Below are 13,273 nucleotides of genomic sequence, written 5' to 3'. Positions count from 1 at the left end.
ATGGAGGCCATGAAATGATCACATAGGATGCTGGCTTGATTCCTTGAAGTTATGTTGCCATTTCTGTTCACTCCTTGACATTTAATCTGTGGAGAATGCTAAGAAAAATAAGATCAGTCATCTTAGTAGTAATTGAAAACCTTATCCAGGAGCTGGGCCCCATTGCACTAAGCACTGTACAGTCATTCTGCCCCAAGAAGGTACAATAGAAAAAAAAAAATCCTATTGGTATGAGGATTTTGTCCACCACAAACCGGGGGGTAATGATTTCCTCTCCTCTGCTGAAGGATCTGTTGACCTAAGGCCCTTCCCCATATCCTGACAAGGCTTCTTTTTCTACGGACCTGATTTGTGAGAGAAACATGTTGAGACTTGATCTAGGAAAGTTATTAAAATGTTCTTGTTGCCTAGAAAGAGGGGCACTTCAGTATTATTGAATAGGGTTTGGATCATGTTCTCCCAATGGCATACTTATAGAAAAGCTTTGCCTAAAGGAGTTGTACTTTCCTACTGTCATTAGCTTTTCCTTTTTAAAATTTCTTTTTGCACCCAGATTAAATATCTAAAGAGATTAAGAAGGGTGTAGAGAGTCCTGGTGTGCTCTTGCACCTAGTGTTCCATCCATCTTTGAGGAAATATCACTTAAGTGTACTTCTAGGTTCCATGTACCTCCCTGGAGCCTTAACGTAGTACTTACAGTTCTTTGTCACTCTCCTCTCTTCCTGCTCACCCTACTTTCTTGGAAGGTAGCATTTTTTATGGTTGAGACCTTGGCCAGGAAATTGAGGCAGCTGACCATGCATTCTTGTGTATCCTCTCATGATTTTTTTTATTTGGTTAAAGTAGTGATGACCACATGCTAGAACTTCCTTCCCAAAGTCTTCTCTCCCTTTCACCATAATTGTAATCAGAACTATCTGCCTATGAGGTACATTAGACTGAAATCATGTGGCAGAGTCCACAGATTGAGGTGACACTGCTTCTGAATCCATCACTATTTTAAGACACCTTAAGATTGGTAGGTTATGGAGGGACCAAAGAGTCCCTTAAGAAGCAAGCCGGAGGGATTGAGGGTAGCAGGATGACCATGGCTGTCAGGGACCTTGGGTCATCCAGTTTCATTGCCCACCTCTGTTCTGACCCTTTACACTTGATGAAATGTAAGGTGAAGAACTTACAGTTAAGATGTGAAGGAGTACATTGTTTCTCATTGGTCCCTACATACCCCCCAGTCTGCTGCCCCGCAAGCTGCCTACCAGCCACATGTCGTCATGCTCCCAAATTTTTTGCCTCAGAACAGGAGACCCATATTGGAAGCACTGTAGCAAGGACCCTGGGTTCTGTGGCACATTGATCTTCTGCAGACTTCTGAACCTCATAACTGCATTGTAGAAGCTTTTGCGAGTATGTGTAGGGGGAAGCTTTTTTGACATCTGGGTAGTGGACGAGTAGTACTCTTGGTACCCAGGAAAATGTGGGAGTTAGACTTGTTTTTTGGAATCCAGGAGGCAGATGAGGCTTTCAGTGCTAGTGATGCATATCCCTTTACCTTCTTCTGTTGGGCAGGGATGGAGGGAACGTTACATTATGGGGTCAAGGTCGTCTGAATGCATTTTCCCCATTCCAGCAGTTTAGCAACATCTAGATGCCATTCTCTATGCCACTATCTCCAAGAATAGGTAAGCACAATAACTTGATTCTGCTAGTTTAATCAGCAGGGAAAGGTGTTTTTAAATATTTAAAAAAAAAGTCACTAAGCTTCAGAGCCAATGCTTCATTGAATAGTTCACACTGTTGGAGAATAACAGAGTTCTCACTTTTTGTTTGGGTACAGCAAGTCAGATACTTTATTTTTTTTAACAATTGCGTAGAGGGAGAGAGCTAAACAGGTCTCTCTACAGGTAAACAATTACAGCAAACCTTTATACCTTTCATTACAGACAATAATAAGCAACAGCTGCATTTTGTTTATACATAGGCCATCTTGATATTTTATTTTTTTTACTTGTTTTAACTTTAGTCTACATACAATATTTTTTACACATTATTTACACAAGGTCGCAACAACTTTTTACACAGTTCTTTTCCACTCGCCTTACACAATCCTCGCTTTTACAAATTTTGCGTTATTAGGGTTACAGTTAGCCTGACTTTTGCTAACAAACTGTCATGCATTGCATCCCCTTCCTGTCAGTTCTTTTTTTGCTTCCACAACACTCTAATCTGAGCTACTGCACACTGAGACAACTATCACTGCATCATCACAAACCTAAGGCAGAGAAGTTAGTTACAATCTCAAATTTATTCAGCCAGAACCTTTAACCAAACACTAAACATCTATTTTTATTCATTTGATGGACTTTTAGCCTTCAGCTGATTTGATTTTTAGGTGTCAGATGGATTTGCTCTTCTAGAGAAACTCATGTCATGGTGATCTGTGGTGTAAAGTGGAATCCTACAAAACTGCAGACTTAGCCCAGTCAAAAGTCGCTAGAAAATAATATTGTGAGTGTGATGTCTTATTTTTTGTTTTTTTAAAAACTTGGCTATTAACATAATTTCCAGAATTCATGGAAGATACTATGCTGCTCATGTGAAATGCGTGACAGTGGAAAATGTCTTTGTCCATAAAGAATTCCTATTGCTAGATTGCTCTGTAAAATGCAACATGAGGAGATACAAAACTTTGCTTCTTTGTCTAACAAGGAATGCTGATATTAAAGATGACTTGTTTTTTAATTACTTCTCAGCTTGCAGGTAACTGACCTGAATCTTGGCTGGGGCTATATTAACATCCCTGGAGTGAAATACTTTAGAGGGGCAATTGGAACATCTCTTTGGGAAATACCTTAGAAATACATAAAGAAAGCTAGTTTTATTACTCACTTGCTGGCAGAGCTACAGTTGATCAAGAGCTGGTGTATATCAGACCTTGATCATGGGAGTCCTTGTATTCTTTGACTGATAGACTTGAAATCTGGGATAGCTGATGACATCACACAGGAAATAAAGACTGCTTTAGGAGTTTTGGAAACCAAGACACTTCAAATAAGTGAGGAACCTCAGTTTAGATAGTTCAGCAGTGAATATAGGCTGTTCAAATGGCATGCAGTCTATTCTGGATCTCAAATGATCTCTCTCTTTAAAGGTTAGAATGTATTTGTAGACATTTTCAAATTTTACTGTTTAAGTCCCAAAAGCTGATGGCAACATCAAGCTCTTGCTGATGTCTTAGAGGCAATTTTGAACTATTTTTAGAGGGTGTGTGTGTGTGTGTGTGTGTGTGTATATATATATATATAAAATCTTGTATGCTGAGTTGCTAGTGAGACCAAAGCACTTAAGACAATTACGTTTGCCTGTCACTCATTTAAAGTATATTGCAGTATATCTTCAGGATGGTCACTTTGAAGAAATAAATGTTTTTGGATCTTCAGAGACAAAGCTGCAGGAAAAGCAGAACTAATTTTTGAAGCTGACATAGAATCACTATTGTAATAAGATTCACTAAGGTTCACTAACCAACATTAATTTAATTTCAATGCTTTCACTCCACACAGTGACCTAATAACTTTTGTTTAACGCACATTTTGGAAATGTACAAGTTGTCAGTCGGTTAGACATCTTTGCATAGGTATTGAATGAGGAGGAAAAACTGTGTGCCTTACACCATTCATTCCCTCTGAAATTACATTTAAATACTACAAAATCCACAACACATGCTAAGGCACAAGTGTGCTCAACATAGCTTTTAACCATCAGGCCACCTGCTTTTCAGGATATATAGCTCATGGTAGAAAATTATTCTTATTCCTTTGTAGGCCTGTAGTGGTAGAATGTGTATTTCACAATGAATTTAATGAAAACAAACCTTCATGTAGCAAATCATACTTCGGCTTGATGCAGAAACAAGTATTTGGTTCAAGTGTAGCTTCTTTCCATTGGGCTGTTTGCTATCGACTTGCAATGAAACCAGGAACAAAATTTTTTTGTGGATGCAATCACAGTGAACTCTCAACAACTGGAAGTGCTTAGTGGATGGCTAGATTAGTGATATAAAAATATCAAGTGGAAAAGTTGATAGCAATGTATATAAATTAGAAGTTAAATTCAGACAAATAAGGGAATCTGAAAGTAACCATGAAAAATCCCTGGCCAGTAGAATTAAGGACAATAAAAAGGAATTTTTAAAAATTTATCAGGAATCCAAACAGTGACTTAGATCAGTTGTTAGATGAAGATGGTAAAATTGTCATCAATGATGTAGCCAAGGCAGAAATGTTGAACTGATACCTCTGTTTTATATGTGGAAAGAAGCAAGATGACATTTTCATATATAATGATGGTGAAGTACTTTAAATTTAAACAGTGACTGAGGAGGATGTAAAACTGCATCTGCTAAAGTTAAACATTTTTAAAATAAGCAGGTATGGATGACTTGCACCCAAGAGTTTTTAAAAGAGTTGGTCAAATAGCTCTGTGACCCACTGATAATTTTTAATAAATCTTGAAACACTAGGGAAGTTGTGCTAATATTTTTAAAAAAGGTAAATGGGATGACCTGGGTAATTAAATCTGTTTGCAAGACATTGTTCCTGGGCCACATAACTGAATGGCTGGTATAGGACTGAATAAAGAATAGTACGATAATGCCAGTCAGCTTGATGTTATGGAAAATAGGTCTTGTCAAATGAACTTGATATTATTTTATAAATTTGGTTGATAATGATAACTGACTTGGACTTCTGAAATGCATTTGACTTAGTGCTGCGTGGTACTCTAATTTAAAAATTAGCACTGTAGGAAATCAGTGTGAACTTTAAATGGATTAAAAGCGGACTGATTAAAAAATGTAGTTAATATAGAAGTACCAAATAATTGAGATGTTTTTCTAGTTGGGTGCCCACAGGTATTTGTTCTTGGTACAATGTTATTGAATATTTGTATTGATGATTTGGAAGAAAATATATAATTGCGGATAGTCTGTAGAGGAATGAGATTGGTAGGGCGGTATCAGTGAGAATAGGTCATTGTGCCCAGTTTAAGAGTGATCTCCATCACTTGGTATCAATCAAACATGCATGTTAATACCACCAAATGTAAGGTCATGCAGCTAGGAAAAAAGTTAATCCTGGGGGAATTCTGTGCCACTACGCAATGCAGAATTTTGCAGAAATTAATGTGTGTGCAGAATTTCCTTTCCCCAACAGAAATGGGCTGCAGTGCTGCTAGCCACTAGTAGGGGCCACTGGACTCGGCAGAGCCCAGCTTTCACATAGAAGACGCTACTGGGAGAAGGAAGAGGGGGCTAGAGGGTTCCTGGCAGCTGCAGATCCCAGCATGCCCTGAGGGAAGGAGAGGGCGGCAAGCATGGGACCGAGCATCCGGCTGTTTCTCCCTCTGGATCCCTGGGCTCGGGGTGGGGGAGGGGGACGGATGTCTGGGCAAGGTGGGGCCATAGCTGGCCTGTAGGGTGGGGGGTGGCACGGTTGGGCTCTGGGGAGGAGGGGTTTTGGGTGTATTGGCTGGATGGAGCCTCTGCAGGTGGGCTCTGGGGGGGGAGGGGTTGTGGGTGTCTGGCCCCCTGGCTGGGCTCTGTGGGGAGGGGAAGTGGGCAGGAAAACGAGAACTGGGTTGTCATAGGGGTTTCTTTAACTCTCTACTCTCTGGGGAATGTGTGTGTGTGTATTGTTACAGACATACTTTCAGACAGATATTTTGAAATAAATTAACAAAATAATTGAAACTGGCCTGATTATGTAGTGTTATCTTGACAAATAAAATTTGCAGAATTTTAAAATATTGCATGCAAAACTTTTAATTTTTTGGTGCAGAATTTTTAGGTTTTTTTTGGGCGCAGAATTCCCCCAGGAGTAAAAAGTTTAGTTCATACTTCCAGTATCCTGAACATGATCTTCCAATGTGATGCTGTGGTTAAAAAGGCTGATATGGTACTTGGGTATATAAGCAGGGGAATATCAAATTGGAGTAGGAAGATATTACCTTTGTAATATGGCTTTGGTGAGAGCATTAGAGGAATACTGTGTTCCATTGTGGTCATATTTCAGAAAGAATGAAGGAAAATTGGTGAGGTTTTAGAGAAGAACTATAAGAATAACTTTAAATCTGGAAAACATTCTACAATTAAATTAAGGGAGCTCAATCCATTTAGTTTATTAAAGAGATGAGTTGACTTGAACAGTGTCCATATTTTGCTGTCACAGAGCGAAGATATTTTAATTGTTTACTATCAGCTGACGGAATAACAAGGGCTAATGATTGGAGGTTAAAATCGGCTAAAATCAAACTGGAAGTAAGATGCACACTTCTAAAAGTGATGGTAATTAACCACTGAACAGCTTACTGAGGAGTGTGGTGAATTCTCCATCACCGGAAGTCTTTAAATCAAGATTGGATGTGTTTCTAAAGATATGCTTTATGCCAAACTAGCTTCCTATTTGCTACAGTTTGCAGTTCAGGATGCTGATTATGATCTGTGTTGTCTGGGTCCTGACTGCCAAAGGGACTATCTTTTTCTCTGTTTACTATCCTGATAACTAACATCAGCTAAGGTGCTTCATTTATCATCTAGATTTGAATTAATATAGTCAGGATGTTCTCAGTGGAATCTTAGATGCTGGAATTTGCCAGAGCTCAGCTTGCGGAAGGAGTTGTTTGGGGATGCTGTTATATTCAAGGATGGTTTGGAATGTTAGTATTTGTCCTTATTGGTGTATTATTGCTTATTTTAGACATGGTTGTGGGATTTTTGTTGATGTAAATGTATGAGATATAGGCATGTGTTTTTCCTGATGAAATGTAATTTAGCTTTGGGGATAAGTGCTACAAATTGTATATGCTGATAACTCTGTATTTGTTACAGACGTAACTGATAAATCTAATTTTTCCTGACAAAAATATTTTAGGTTCCCTGGGCAATTTAGATCTTAAATGTGGCAACAGAATTAATGCAATATTTTAGAATATTCAGATTTTAAAGGGGTAAACTAAAGTAAGCTTTTGTATATCAATAATATTCGGTCTTCTGTTAACTATTTCTTCAGAGAAGTGGGCATATTCTCTGATCCTCTTCACATTATTTGTTTTCTAGATACTTGATCGGAATATGGTATGTTTGTGTACTGTGTAAAAGGTGCAAGAAATTCTGATTTTATGTTACATATTTGATAATATAAAACATTTTATAAAGAGAGGCCATATTGTAAGGCCATCTGCAAGGGATGCAGTGTTGAAATTAGGTGTCCAACCTTCATGTTTCTAGACTTCGCATGCTTGATTTCTCAACCTATTAGTATTGTATGAATTTCCATTTTTTGGAAAAAATTAGCTGTACGGTTTTCTAAAACTATACCAACTTTGATCTCGTTTTTCAACTTGAGGGCACTGATTCTCCCTGCAAATGTTTCTAACTCCAGGCCATCTTGCATCTTCCCGAATGCAGCTAACAACAACCTTCCACTTCAAGGTGCTTTTGAATTTAAATGTTCCTAACCTAAACCTCATTGACTATTTTCTTTGGAGTTAAGTTTTTAGAGCTGTGTAAGACGTATAAACAATGGTAGAACCACCATTTATATTTAAATTTGGCTAATTTGTCCTAAACTGGGGGAGGACCTTAAGATGGACCAAGGTCTCTTGGACTCTGCAGTAACCTGGTCCTAAATGTTGCTGCAAGGTTTCTGGATTCTGTGGCATCTTCTTTTAAACAAAATACAAAAAACCAACCAACCAACCAAACAAAAATTCAGCTAGTTAAATGTAAAAATAAATACAATAATATAACCTTCCTGTACCTTTGTTATATTAATGTCAGTTTATTTTACGCTCTCCTCATTTTGTTTAACTTGATTTGTCAAAGATGTTTCTACTGACAAAGTGGGGATTGGGTTTTTAGTCCCTAGGAAGAAATGGGAGATAGTTTGATTGCTATGATAAACATAGGTGAATCTTTTAATAATAATAATAATTAATAATTAATAAACCTCTAGGAGAGTGCTGAGAATATCTGTTTCTCACTAGCCCCTGCTCTAAACGTCCAGCTCTAAGGGGGGGGAGAAACACAATGTCTTTACTATTCCAAATTGTTGCTGGGGATGGGAGGCTGCAGAAAGGGGAGTGGATGAGAATGTGGTGATGATTGGGCAATAGTACTCAGACTTCCTCCTGTAACTGCTATTGTTGATCAGTTGTTTCGCTGACTGGTGCTATAGGAAGCCACTGCTGGAACCTCCTGTCTCTAGAGGTTGTGCTGTCCTCTTCTCAGGGTAGGTCTACACTTACTTCCTGGTTCGGCGGCAGGCAATCTATCTTCTGGGATCAATTTATCACGTCTTGTCTAGACGCGATAAATCGATCCCGGATCGATCCTGGAAGTGCTCGCCGTCGACGCCGGTACTCAAGCTCAGCGAGAGGAGTACGCGGCATCGACGGGGGAGCTTGCCTGCTGCGTCTGGACCCGCGGTAAGTTCGGACTAAGGTATTTCGAATTCAGCTACGTTATTAATGTAGCTGAATTTGTGTACCTTAGTCTGAAGTGGGGGGTTAGTGTGGACCAGGCCTCAGGTAAGAGGCTGCAGTTATGGTGTCTGCCCTCCAGCTGGCTCAGTTCCATCTCTGTCAGGCCCCTTCAACCTGCCCAGTCAGCTCTGAGAGTTTGCAGAATTGGAGAAACATGGGCCAGAGCAGCAGACTTTCCTTTTCCCCCACTTAGAGGAGAGGTACCGGGGGGAAGAATGGGAGGAACAGTTGTGGGGGGGGGGGGGGGGATAGGATGGAGGGGGTTAGGAGTGTGTGTTAAATGCAGTTAGTTGGGATCCCTTCGTCTGGGGACTGAGCAAACTGCGCATTTTAAAGGAACACCATGAACTTGAAATCTGCTCAGTTTCAAAATACATTTAAAAGTAGCTTCAGATACTGCACCTGCTCCTGAGCTCCCCGCCAGTTCTTATGGCTTTACTGTTTTCATTAAAAACAAAACAATTGTAAATTTGTTATTATATGAAAGACCCCCACAAACTGAGGAAACTGACCATATAAGGGGTATATATGAAGGACAGTTGTCATAAGCGACTCCATATTAATAAACACAGAAAGAAATCAGGAAGAGACACAAGGATAGCTGAACAGTGTACTCTTTCTGGAGTGAAGGGATTCTGAAATTGGCTGGCAAGTCTCCACTGGTAATATACACTGGGACCAGTGATATGGCATCATGTGCAACTACACAGATTATTGAAAACTTCAAAAATCTCAGGAGGAAGTCGAAGAAGAGGCAAGTCCAGGTGATATTCTCAGAGATTCTTCTAGTCCCATGAGCGAGAAAAGGCGGAAAATCTTGTAGGTGTGCCATTGGCTATGCAATTGATATGAAATTGAAGGCCTGTGTCTCAGAAATAGGGGCATAATCTTGGTGGGAGACTAGTTGGAGCAACCAGGTGGATGTTAAATGATCACAAGGGGGAGGTGCTGGGGGCAGATGTGATACACGTACATACAAACATATAAATTGTGAACATACAGAACCAAAGTGACAAAGAAGGTGGAAAGAATTTTTAATTGTTTGTTTACCAATGCAAGGATTATGGGTAATAAAAGAGGTATTGGAAATTCTCATTGATGCAACATGCATTTTCCAAATGCAAGACTCGTATTTGACCATACTTTCTCTAATATAAATACATAGCAACATGTATATTAATACAAAAACACTCCTTCCCTTTATAACCTACCAAAGCAAGACACTCTACTGTACACTCTTGTGTCCCTGGGGAGGGAATGAGAGAACAAAGAACACATGACAGGTGTTAGTCACGTTGCTTAATGCTTTACTGAAACACTCTGATGATGAGCGCGGTATAAGAACCTATGGGGAATAGAATGAGAAGAAACTTGATATAATTGCCATGACTGAAAGCTGGGGGATTGATGTGCCTGATTAGAATGTTAGAGTAGCTGGTTAAAACTTGTTTAGCAAGGATAGAGTGGATAAAAGAGGGTGGTGTTCTACATTAAAGATATCATTGTGTTTTCGCATTGTCGATAACTCAGAACAGCAGAAACAAACAAAGTCCAGGAGAGTATACTTGGAGGACCAGGGGTGTTACTGACCACTGAATGAAATTAGAGAACAGGATGAGTTGCCCCTTAAGTGTCTATCTGTAATATGTGGAGAGAAAAGCTATCATTGGGCACTTCAGTCTTGGGGAGACATGTTGGAGGTACCTCATGCAGCCAGTAGTAAAACATCAGCTTCTAAAAATTTATGATTTTCTCATACAAAAGGTCAGCACAAAGTAGAATTGATCACTGGACTGGAAGCTGGTGTTTGCCTAGGGACCGATGATTATGACCTGATTACGTTCACTATGGGAAAACTGGACAGTCTCAACCAGTGTTTTTTTGTTTTTTTTTTAAAGTGATCCTAACTGGCCCTTTATGCCAACTGGAAAAGGCACGCTCAACACAATCACAATATTTAGTGAATCAGTGTCTTGTAAGGTATCCTGTAAAAGCTGGTGTCATGCTGGTCATGAATATGGTGACCAGATAGCAAGTATGAAAAATTGAGACGGGGTGGTGTGTAATAGACGTTTATATAAGATAAAACCCTGAATATTGGGACTGTCCCTATAAAATCAGGACATCTGGTCAGCCGAGTCATGAATATCATGTGATGGATGTATGGTTGTGTAGGAAGCATATTTTTTTTTTATGTATATGTATATGTATATATATGTATGTATATGTGCTGGAAATATGTTTGTTTTGGAGGCACTGAATAAACAAGTTGACTAAGACAAGAACGTGGATTTATCTGTCTGCCTGGGTTGGCTACAAGCAGAGGATAATTAAAGTACATTTACATATAAAGTAAACAAAGAGATCAAGCTAACAATTGGCAGAGGAAACAGCATAGTGAACACACCAGGGCACCCTCCGGTGTCTGAACCTCCCAGGAGGAGGTCTTGGCTCTTAAGTCAGAATTAATGTATTTGGGAAATATAAGGGGAGCAAAAAGACATTCTTGTATCCATTACTTAAGGGGCAGAGGGGACAGCACTCTGATTCTGTGAACATTGGCTCCTCTTACTGAAAGGGCTGGAAACTCTGGTAGCTTGATGTAAGTGAGAAAGCTGTTCAGACAAAGATTGTAACGTACTAAATTTAAGTCTTAGACACTAGGAAGTGTTTCTTATTTGTAACATTTTCTGTTTTTATCTCTGCTTAGTGTCATTTAAATCTCTGCCTTTAATAAACTTACTCTTAATTTTACTATAAATTATCTCAGTGCTGTTTTAAGGTAGAGTGGGTCTTCAGCAAGCCAACAGGCTGGTGTGTACGCTGTCTCTCTAGAGGCAACAAATTTAATTTGTGTGTGTCCAGTGAGAGGGACTAGACACTGCAGAGAGATGTCTCTGGGGAACTCTGAACCTGTGGTTTACTGAATGTTATGTGCATGGCAAGGTTAAAACTGGCAGTGTCTTGTGGAGTTTGCTGGTGAGGTGGACAGACTGCTGTGGCAGGGAGCTGACACAGTTTAAGCTCCAGCAACACTCTCCCTTGCTGAGGTAGAGAGGTAACATGGCGGCTTATGGCTCTGCGTGCCCTGTGGACAGCATCACACATACACAAACACCACACAGAGCTGAAGAAAATTGAGTGAAATTTATTGGGAGGTAATTTTAGGCAGAAAAATGTGAATGAAAAGTGGGAGTTGTTTAAGAACAATTTATTGGATTATGGCTTTTTGGCAATCATGAAAGAGGACTACTTTGGTTAAAAGTCAATTGTGCTTAGGAGAAGTGAAGAGCAATTAGAAAATTATATAAAAACAAATGTTTAAGAAAAGGGGGGAGGTGGATAGGAATAAGTAGAAATCAGAAGTTCTGAAGTATAGAAAATTGATCAGGGAAGCTGCTAAAGACACGGGAAAAATCATGGCTGGTATGGTTAAGGACAAGAATTTTAAGTATATCATGAAAAGAAAACCTGGCAATGATATAGGCCAGGGGTGAGCAAACTATGGCCCGGGGTCCGCATCTGGCCCTCCAGACATTTTAATCTGGCCCTTGAGCTCTTGCCGGGGAGCGGGGTCCAGGGCTTGCCCTGCTCCAGCCGCAGAGTGGGGTCAGGGGCTTGCCCCCACTCTGCGCCGCTCTTGGAAGCAGCAGCATGTCCCTCTTCTGGCACCTAAGCATAGGGGCAGCCAGGGGGCTTCGCACACTGGCCCTGCCCAAGCACTGCCCCCACAGCTCCCATTGGCCAGGAACCGCGGTCAACGAGAGCTGCAGGGCAGCGCTTGCAGGCAGGGCAGCGCACAGAGTCGCCTGACTGCGCCTCGGCTTAGGAGCCGGAGCGGGGACATGCCGCTGCTTCTGGGAGTTGCTTAAGGTTAAGCGCTGCCTGGAGCCTACACCCCTGACTCCCCACCCCCCGCACCCCAACTCCCTGCCCTGATTCCCCTCCCGCCCTCCAAACCCCTTAGTCCAATTTCATGAGCATTCATGGCCCACCATACAATTTCCATACAAGATGTGGCCCTTGGGCCAAAAAGTTTGCCCACCCCTGATACAGGCCCCTTACAAGGTGGAGATAGTAAAATTGTTGTTGATGCAGAAAAGGTAAATTTAAAGAGATTTTTGTTTGTTTTGTTCTAATTTTGGAAAGAAGTAGTATGATGAACTCCTATCACATGAGGGTGACAAGTGCTTTCCAGGCCATCAGTAATTGAGGATGTTAAACAGTGTTGACTGGCATAAACTTATTTAAATCAGCAGATCTGGATAGTTTGTACCCCAGAGTCCTGAGAGTTAATTTTTGATAAATATTGGAATATTGGGAAAATTCCAGAAGAGTGGAAGAGTGCTAATTTTGTACCAGTATTCAAAAAGGACAACCGGGATGACCTGAATAATTATAAGCCAGTTAGCCTAACATCCATTTTTGCAATCCATTGCAAAATATGGAAAAATGAATCCCAGATCAGTAAAGAACTGAAAAATGGGAATATAATTAATGCTAATCTGCATAGTTTTATGGAAAATAGGCTTTAGGAGAAAAAAGTCATGTTTGTTTGACATTAAAAGTTTGGTTGATAAAGGTAGCTGAATAGATAGACTTTTGTAATACATTTGTCTTTATTTACATCAGAATGTCATGTGGTATTAAGTCATTACATGGATTAAGGAATGGCTAAATGGCCTCTTAAAAAGTAGTTGTCAAATGGAGGTGTTGCTAGCGGAGTCCCTGCATG

The 13,273-nt window shown here is 40.2% G+C and overlaps 1 protein-coding gene across 7 annotated transcripts in view; it reads left to right on the top strand.

The window, feature by feature from the left end:
- The window catches only part of ARMC8 (armadillo repeat containing 8), a 211,732-nt gene that overhangs the window by 22,668 nt on the left and 175,791 nt on the right, over positions 1-13,273 (top strand). For 2 of the 7 annotated variants that reach the window (XM_034781372.1, XM_034781369.1), the window contains exon 2: positions 1,567-1,679. The exons of the other annotated variants lie outside the window; for them this stretch is intronic. The gene's annotated coding sequence lies outside the window, so the exon portion shown is untranslated. The remainder of the gene's footprint in view (positions 1-1,566; positions 1,680-13,273) is intronic. 7 annotated transcript variants of the gene reach the window in all.

The sequence above is a fragment of the Trachemys scripta genome, chromosome 9 (assembly GCF_013100865.1).
Source record: "Trachemys scripta elegans isolate TJP31775 chromosome 9, CAS_Tse_1.0, whole genome shotgun sequence".
NCBI lineage: Eukaryota > Metazoa > Chordata > Testudines > Emydidae > Trachemys > Trachemys scripta.
The sequence above is the reverse complement of the archived record's forward strand: the minus strand, read 5'-3'. Positions and strand labels throughout refer to the sequence as shown.